Source organism: Chenopodium album, chromosome 3, assembly GCF_948465745.1.
Source record: "Chenopodium album chromosome 3, dcCheAlbu1.1, whole genome shotgun sequence".
NCBI lineage: Eukaryota > Viridiplantae > Streptophyta > Magnoliopsida > Caryophyllales > Amaranthaceae > Chenopodium > Chenopodium album.
Window position 1 is genome coordinate 2,028,128 of NC_137836.1, and position 10,486 is coordinate 2,038,613.

Genomic DNA, 10,486 nt, shown 5'->3' on the forward strand with positions numbered 1-10,486 from the left:
GAACTTCTGGTCACATAATAGTTGACAATAATATATAAGTTATTTTGGTAAACTTCTGGTCACCCATTACTCTTTTATATAAGAAATTAAAACTTATTAACCCCAAATTCTCATATATACAAATTATTATGAATCACAATCCAAATATAGCTCAATCTCAATGTTATGTCTTGCCATTCAATTCATTTCATATATTTAACATTGAGAGAGCGTCAGCACATTATCAAATGAAACTTCAGGTTTCCATAACGGGTAATTATTCAACCCGGATGGCCTAATTTAATTATCACATCCAATCACTTTTCTACATTAAACTCTGGTCAAATTTCCAACACTAGTGATCACTTTATTATTAATCTTACGTTATGCATGGCCATGAATTTGATGTGATATTTGAATATCAACATGTGTTTCTTTATACAATTGGCAAGACGGTCAACAAATATTTTATCCAATAATTTACTCATACTCTGTTGGAGTTTTGACTATAATCTTGATACATGTTAATCTTGTTGAATATTTCATACTCTTCTGGAGTCTTTTATATAATCATGAAGCATATAAATTTTACTAAAAGTGATTTCTTCTAGATATGTAATGGGATTTATCATTTTCTCAAATTTGTCATTGTCAATAGTTGCTCCATTCCTTTTCCGAAGGTTGTTATATTTTAACTCTATTGGACTACAACGCTTCAGACGTGCTTTAGGTTCATTAGTAACCGATGTTATCCTTCTGGGACAATAATTTTAATTAGAGCATTTATAATTAGTATATGATCAATGACATTTATATCCATCTTCAAGATGGTATCATTTCAAAATATTTAAATAACGAACATGTGGCCACTTCTATTAAGTAAATCGTTAATATTTAAGTTAATGTATGAACCAAACTGACCATCAATATATTTTATTATTTATGTGCAAGGATAAAATAATGGAATAATTAAAACAGTCTCCCCCTAATCCTTGCACATGGGACATGAAATGAATCCAACAACATTTAAATCTCATCCACAAGGAATAAATTCTTTTAGCAATACATGTATCAAGCATAATAAAGTTATCCTTACAAACTTAATTGTTCTTACTCGTAACTCTTGCTCAAATATATATTGTGCAATCATGTTTAATACATAGATCGTATAAATTTTGCATGAATTATATTCATCACGAAAACATGCATATATCATCTCAATCATACAATATGTCTCATTCATTTTTGGATATAAGAATCTAGTTATCTATGAATTATTAATACTCACCCAAAGTGTGGTATGACTGGTATCTATAATAACCACCAAATTAAAAGACATTATGTCAACTTTTCTAAACTTTTGTATAGTATTATTTCATGACATTGTGTTTATAAATTCACGTTAGTATGTAGTGGATATCTAAGCAACATGCTTTAGCTTTGTAGATCATGCACATTTCTTTGTATTATTCTTAAGGGTTTTGAGCCCTTTATAAGTTCAATCTAGGAACTTTAAGTCTATATGTGTGATTACTCTTTATAAATATAAGGAACTTCATGTCCGCACATCATATTCAAATTACATTCATTCCAATAATCTAACTTCAAGCAGGCAAATAATATCATATTATCAAATTCAATCACTCATCAATCAATGTTTCAATGTATCAGAATATTCTAGCGCATTAGTTTAACCAAATCAATACGGTAATTAACTTGATCACTAATAATTCAACCACCAAGAAGCTACTACATGACCAATTTGAACAAAATCACCAATAATAATAATAATAAGCAACCCATTGGCAAATTGCAACAGCCAACTTGATCACAAATATTTTAACCGCAAATAAGCAAGTCGAGATAAAGAAAATTACAACAGTAATCAATTGATGATGAAAAATTAAACCTCAAACTCTAATCGAATACCCAACCATTCAATCCTCATTTCATTGACACAGTAGACAACACTATTAGTCACTAAAAAAAAAAAACACTAAGCAGTAAATAATATTCCTAAAAATTAATCACTAATCAATAATTAATTAATACAAAGTCAAACTACTTCATAACCAAATTTATTGTATATAGAAATTTAACTTTCACCCAAACTTATTCTTTGGTTAATAAAGGTTTACGGATCATAAAAGTACAAGTAAATTACGATCGTCACTAAAGACTTCAATGCATTCCAATAAAATTAGTCCAAGATTTAAAGCCCAATATGTATACTTCTTAACAAACCAAAATTAGTTTGTCTTCCCTTTACAATGAACTTAATATACCATCAATACAGTTAATATACCAAACACATGCCATCTATAATACAAACTAAACATACAATGAGAAATAAGTTCGATAAATATATTCATAATAAAGTATAATGAATAATTCATAATCTTATAATTAGTACGAGTAGTAAATGTATCAAATTACAAAACCATGCAATAAAGCTAATCAACAGGAAAAATCATGAAATAGACTAATTATATTGGCATAATTTGTTGACTATACCACCAAACTTATCAAGGTAAAACTAGGACTATTCTCAAAATCAACCAAAACTAGATAATACGAAGTAATTATTAATTGAACCCAATGGAATTCTAATACTTCGTAACGTCTACTCCATAAACTCATGACAGACTTAAATTATACCAAATTTAAGATACCTTCACTGATTAAATCCGCTAATAAAGAATCCAATTAGAAGTAATGTGTATCAAACACAAGTCAAAGGGATCAATTGGTAATATAAAGTAGTTATCAATTAGAAAAATTAGGATATTACCGACGTGCCGCAATATCATAAACAATACAAATTGTCAAATTATCATGAATTTATGACCACTCACATATACTTTGTAGAATATAGATATTGGCACAATATCGAAAATAATAATTAACACGAATCAATAACATAGAATGAGATTGTAGGAGGGGCAATATCTATTAATATTCTTGTTCAAAAATAAATCAATCAGTTTATAAATAAAGCGTCAAGAATCAATTTACCGAGAAAGTAGTTGACGCCCGATGAGAAGTGATTAAATTCTGACATAAAGCTCCATACAAAAAAAAAAAAAAAAATTATTCTAGCATATATTGTGAATACGAGAGAATTTCATATGCAACATAATCAAAATAAGAGGGTGTGGTACTGTGGGGTATGAGGGAATGGTAGAAAGATAGAATAATAATTCAACATAATCAAAATAATAACATATCTATGGGTAGATCTACCAGATAAATCAATGTAAACTTCTTATATCACACAAAAATTTATGATTGCAACATACAGTGTTTAAAGTTGTAATATGAAATAAGAATCCAACATGTCAGACTTCGTATAAATTTATCTACCTAGATAAATCAACTATGAATACATATGCGTACCTTTTGGTTGAGATCTAAGTTTAATTAGCCATGCAAATTCATGGTGCTTTAATTGCTATCAAAATCAATTTAGAGTTATGGTGCTGATAACGTGTTGTGAAATAGAGGGAATAAGAGAAGAATAGAGGAGAGAATAAATCTGTGTATATTATTCCATATGATAAGGTGTATATATACATACAATATATTAGGGTTTGATTGGATAACCCTAGATCTAGATTGTTTCGGAATGATACCAACGAGGATAATGGATATTCACAAATATTTCATAACAGTGAACAACTCTTTTTTTTTTTTTTATTATTTTTTTAATAAACTCGTTTTCTTAGCCAGATTCGTCCCTCGTTTTATGCTTCTGGTCTCCCTTCTACTGCCTATATATATACACAACACAATCAGCCATCTCACTTCTCTACAAAATTATCTAAACACGAGTTCTTTTTGTTCTGTTTTCTGGGCAAATATTCTGAGTTCCAGTCGGGTTTGTGAGTGCACATAAACTCCGGCGCCTTGCTTATCCTGGAAGGCGACCGCTTTTAGTCTACTGCACCGGGAGGTAGCGCGGAATCGTCTTTTAGGTCAGTGGTTCTCCACGACGCGGCTATTGTCAGTTTGGTTCACGCACCAAGAGATAAGTAATTTCTGTTTTATTGCTTAGTAGTTTAACAGCTACCACTAACGTCATCCTCGTATGCATCTCTTGCGCATCCAGGAGCATTCTCATAAATCTTGCTGCCACCTGCAACCATCGCCATGCCCATCTTTGCGAGATAATGAGCAACGCGGTTTGCCTCCCTCGGGATATAATTAAAGGTGAAATTACATCCCTTTTCCATTAAACACTCCATGTCCTTGAGTATCACCATGAATTCGTGAGTTGCATGCTTATCAACCTCTTCAATTGTAGGCTTGAGAGAAGCAGCATTAGTTTCGATAATAACGTCCTCGAGAACTGCATCGATCGCCATCTGCATTCCCCCATGAATGGCAATCAGTTCGGCTTCCGCAGAGGTACCTGCCGCAATTTTCCATGCCTTTCCCACAAACCACGAACCATCAGCAGTTCTGGCCACTACCCCAGCTCCAACTTTTCCATTTTTCTTCCAAGCAGCGTCAGTATTGATCTTTATTTGACCCTCCTTTGGTCTGATCCACCTGGTTTCACGCCTCCTCATGGGCGGAGCCAGTCCCCTACCCTGAAAAGCATTAAACGTAGCCACCAAGTTGAGATTATATCTGTTAAAAAGAGTGAGAGGGTGGACCATGGCCATTTGAAAAACAGTTTAATTTCTGGTTCTCCAAATGTGCCAAATCGCAACAGAAAACATGGTATTCCAAGTTGTACTAAGGCTAAGATTATAATTAATCCATCCTTCCCTATTAATATTAAAAAAGGTTGAATAATTAAAGTCCTTTTCCATGCATTGTAGCTCAAAAATTCTGGTCCATAAGGTCCTAGTGTTGACACAATCTCTAAACAAATGCATATGATCCTCCACATCAATATTGCATCTAGTACAAGTAGGATTAAATTTATCCATAGTTTTAGCTAAAACCGTGGCAACAGGAAAAATTTGATGGCTAAGGTTCCAAACCAGCATTTTATATTTTTACGGTATAAGGAGATTCCAAATTTTTTTCCATTTAATGGAGGGAAAGGATGGGTGGGCTGTGAACTTGCAGCAAAGAGAGTAAAGCACTTTTGATGGAAAATTGTCCATTAGGGTGCATTTTCCAGCAAAGAGTATCATTAACCATTGCTACTTTTGGGAGGGGAATGTCTTCAATAAGATCACACAAAAAATCCGGGACAATATTTCTAATTCTACTAGTGTTCCATTTGCCATTGTTAATGATGAAGTTAACCCCCCAATGAGCCATAGAGTTAGGAATCGGGGTATCCATGTAAAGATAGATAGGTTTATCTCCAACCCAATGGTGGTACCAAAGGCTAAGATCCCTTCCATTCCCAACCCTATAAGAAATGCCCTCTAAAAGAAGATCCTTCCCTTTAAGAATGTCCCTCCAAAGGGGGGAATCCTTAGAGTTAGGAATAGAGTTGAGAAAAGAAGAGTTCTTGAAGTACCTAGCCCTAAGAATTTTAACCCATAACTTATCCGGTTCATGAATAATTTTTCAACCAAACTTAGCCATGAAAGCTAGGTTCCAATTCTTAAGGATTCTCATACCAAGACCCCCCATTCCCGAAGGAAGATAAACTTTATCCCAACTAGTTCTAGGGAGATAATGAGATCTATCAACCTTATTCCAAAGAAACCTCCTACAACTTCTTTCTAAATCTTCCAAGAGAGAACTAGGCAAAAGAGTGGTTTGCATTGCATAAAGAGGGTAGGAATTAAGGATGGATTTTATAAGAGTACACCTACCCGCCATATTGAGAAGTTTAGATTGCCACCCTTTAATTCTATCTTTTGATTTATTTATGAGGTCAATATAGTCGGCTTTTCTAAGTCTATTAGGGCTAATGTTGACTACCAAATACTTACCAAAAGATGGAGCACCCTTAATGTTAGAAGCATTAAGAATGACCATTTTAAGAGTAAGACACATCTTAGGGGGGAAGATGACTTTAGACTTGGTAGGACTAATGTAGAGGCCGGACATGAAATGGCTCCAAACTTGATGCGGGAGTTTTAGAGGGTCAAGTTAGTCAAGCGGTCGATAAGGCTATATCTCTTACATGTCATCCAAGTAGGCTTCTATTATCGTTGGATTGGATCGTGGCCTACTCAGAGGGTCGTTTTGGGGCTAGAGCAGGAACGGATCTTAATTTGGTTGTACTCCAATGGGACGACATTGGAGAGAAGGTAGACTAAATTAGAGTAGTAGTTTTAGCTTACTTTTAATTAATTATTTAAGAAATATAGAAAGTTAATTCCTATTTGGTTTCTTAGTAATACATTGGCAGCTTGTTGCCTACTAGCTATAGAGTCCTAGTTATATTGGGTTTATAATTAGTGTTTAGTCTAGTTGTCCTATTAGGAGTAGGAATCTTATGTCGGTTACTCTAGTCTATAAAAGGCCATTAGTTTGTAATTTTTATTCATAGTTGAAATAATAGTTTTCTTGAGTTTATTATTGCAGACTTACGAATTAAGTTTGTTTGTTCGATCCGTTTGATTGAGCAAGCTTGGTTTTGATTCGATTGATCAAAATCTAGCATAGGTTTGTGTTAGCTCCGTTTGAGTTTAACATTGACCAAAAGAAAACCCTCAGCGTTTGGGAATAAACGCATCAAAACTCAAGTAGGGTGTCCTTGATAACCTCTACATTTTCCACCGAGGCCTTAGAGAAAAGAAAAACATCGTCCGCATAAAAAAGATGGGAAATACCAACATCTTCGTCAATCATAATAGGCTGCCAATGTTTTTCTCTTACCCTTTGCTCAATCATAAGAGAAAACCTTTCTAAACAAAGGACAAAAATATAAGAATATAGAGGGTCACCTTGTCTAATTCCTCTTGAATGAGTAAAACTATCCGATATTTCACCATTCCAAAGAATCAAAATAGAGGGGGTAGTAATACAACTCAAGATAAGCCTTATCATATTATTCGGGAAATTGAGACCAATGAGCGTGTCCTTTATAAAGTCTCATTCTAAACTATCATAGGCCTTTGAAATATCAATTTTAAAGGCTATAAGTTGTTTTTTACTAGCCTTCTTGAGAATATGAGCGATCTCTTTAATGACTAAAATGTTTTCGTTAATCGATCTTCCTTCAATGAAACTAGATTGAACGGGATTAATAAGGGAACCTAGGAGGGGTTTAATTCTATTTGAAATAATTTTAGTAATGAGCTTATAAATAGAATTACAAAGCCCTATAGGTCTAAAAGCACTCACAGTTTCCAGTTGATCTTTTTTAGGGATAAGGCAAATGTAAGACTATTGATATTCACCGGGATTTTTCCTTCCATGAAACAATTGCTTATGAGATTAATGATAGATTATCCTACCACATCCCAATATTTCTAGAAGAAAATTGGTTGAATACCATCGGGACCGGGACTTTTCATGGGGTCCATCATATTCAAAGCATTTTTAATTTCCATAACACTAATGTTACTCGAAAGGAAGGCATAATCCACACCATTAACTTTAGAATTAGGAACGAAAGGCAAGGGACACGAACTGGAGAATGCCTAGAACAAAAATATCCTTAAAGAATTTAACACATAAGTTTTTTAAGAGATTTTGATCATTAACCCAAATACCATTCTCATCTTTTAGACTTAAAATTTTTCCTATGCTATTTTTAATCCTAGCCAAGATGTAAAAATATTTAGTATTCCAATCCCCATATTTTCTCCAATCCACCCCGCTTTTTGAGCCCAAATAATACGCTCCAATTTTAGCACATCGTTAAGTTGTTTAATTAAATCCTTTTCAAGATTAATAAGGAAGGAAGAAAATCTTAGACTTAGAGCCTTTTGTATACCATGAATTCTGGCTATGATTCTATTTTTGTTACCAATGGAATTATTGAAAACATGCTGGTTCCAATTTCGAACCTCGTGGACGAATTTTTTTTTTATTGGATAAAGTTATTACCCTTTCTCCAAGTAACATTAAATTTTTTTAAAAAAATTAGGGTTCTCTATCCATGCCTCCTTTCAACGAAAAGGATAATTTCCTCTTAATTTAATAACACCTGTATCAATCAATATAGGGCAATGATCAGAATAAGTTCTAGCTAAGTGGTATACCTGAGTGTTTGGATGAACTTTCAGCCATTCCGCATTAGCAAGTGCTTTATCCAGTCTTTCTCTAATGAGTTTCGTACCTTCCTGACCATTGTTCCACGTAAAGCTAGGCCCATTATAGTTGAGATCGATCAATCCCGCCTTATCAATCCACTCAACGAAAGATTTTACTTGAGTATTGGTGACCGGCCTACCCCCATTTTTTCCGACTGTTCGACGACTTCATTCATATCCCCCATTACCAACCATGGGGTCGAAGTTGGGGGAGGACAATCTCCTAAAATCTTCTAGAGATCGTTTTTTTTTTTGCTTTGGAAGGAGCATGGATTCCTGTAATTAGAACCTCTGGATCGTTAGGAGATAGTTTAAACAGAAAGTGAAGGGTATTGTGCGACTCAGCCACACAATCAACCAAAACCGCAGGCTTTTTCCAAAACAACCAAATCCCTCCCCTAAGCCCAATAGCAGGGATGGTTTTAAGCTCCTCAAAGCCGAGATTTTTGCAAGCCCTATTAGCCATTTCATCCTTCGATTTGGTTTCTAATAACATAAAAATATCCAGCATGTGCATTCTAACTACTTCACTAGCATGAGATAGGAAGTTTTTGCTTGTCGCACCCCTTACATTCCATAGAATTACTCTCATATTGACCGATGGGAATGTAAAATTTGGGAAAATTCCCAACTTTTGTTCAACATAGTTGTTCCTGATTGGGAACAGATTCCTCCAATCCTCCCATAGGTGAAGCTTCTTCATCTCCCATATGTCCTCCATGGACAATGGCATTGCTATCATTTGAATGTCCGACATCAGATTTCCCGTCGATGCATAGGCTAGGTCCAATTCGAATCCCACGACATTCTTTTGCATCTCCAACATCACAAATAGGTTTTCCTGTTCCATCAAGTTCCTCGATGCACTGACCATCTGTAAGCGAATGATTTGAGGAAGGCTTGGAGGAGGAGTGATAGGGATGAAAATATTTTCGTAATCTGGGAGTGAAAGAGGAATGGAATTGTTCATCAGAACATTCATTCCTCTGTCGACGAAGCCTAGGCTTTCTACCGGAATTGCCGATTGTTTCAGTATCGGCCAAAGGGATGGGGACGGGTTCGTGGGGAAGAGTTGGAGAGTTGGAGAGTTGGAGATGGTTGTAAGGCCAGGTAAAGATAAGATGGGGTTGGAGTTCTGATTATTAGTACTGACGGTAGTATGGTTGGAGCTATGATTTGGGAGTGAAATCTGGGATTGAGGAGAGGGTGAGAGTGAAGGGTGGTCAGTGAGCATAGGTTGCAAAGTTATTGAATTAGGGATGATGGAAGAAGGGTTGATTGAGGATGGGTTGATACCAGGTTCGACATCTCTGTCATGGCAGACGGACTTTCCTGATTTTCCATTGGAGGAAGACAAATTTGTAACAACAGCAGCAGGGATAAGGGATAGAGAAGGAGCTTGAGTGTTGGTTGGGTGAATTGGATGGAAACATCGAGGAAATCATTAACATGGTTCCCAAGAACGACGACTCCTGGACTGGAAATATTAGGTGTGAAACCTATAAGATCAATGGCGAGATAATTTCGAGAAAACTCTTGCCAGGCCAGTTAGTACAGATTCATGTGGATATGACGGTTCAACTATTTAGCCGCATGAGTATGTTAGGGAGACCATACAAAGATCATCAGGTACATGATATAATTCTGCATTCTCTACATCATGGTTTTGACCTCGAGAAACTTTCTCATGATGATGAGGATTCTGCAGTCAAGCTAGTTGATTTACTCAAGAATCATGTAGAGAAGTACCTGATAGGAGAATAAGCCGGTGCTTGAACAAGGATGTCCTCACTAGGATGAAGTGACAGGTAAGAGTTACCTTACACTCTTGTTATAAACATTTTAACTTTCACTTAGGTATGTGATACCAAGTTTCAGGGCTTAACATTATGAATGTTGCGCAGGAACTGCAAATAAGTGAGGCTAGCATGGAAATAGAGTTTGAAGGTGCACTAGAAGTGTTTGAGTGACCAGAGATAGCTTCATAGTTTTATTTTCTGATCAGTTTATCATGATTTTAGAACAATTTCCAGTTTTGATGAGACAATTTTCAGTGTTAGTTTGAATAGTGAATTGGTTTTTACTTAGCATGGACAAGTGTTGATCCATGACCAAGGTAATAAGTTGTTTTCATTTTGCTAGATACGAGTTAAATTTGTTTTATGACATTGATATAAGTAGATCACAAAAGCAAAATTAGATTATTTAATAAACTTACTTACAACAAAGTAAGGTTAGGTCACATAAACCATTTGCACATCCAAAGGAACAGTTGGATGGACTCTTATTCTTATTTGATTATGAATCACTTGAGAATTAGGAGTCATGAT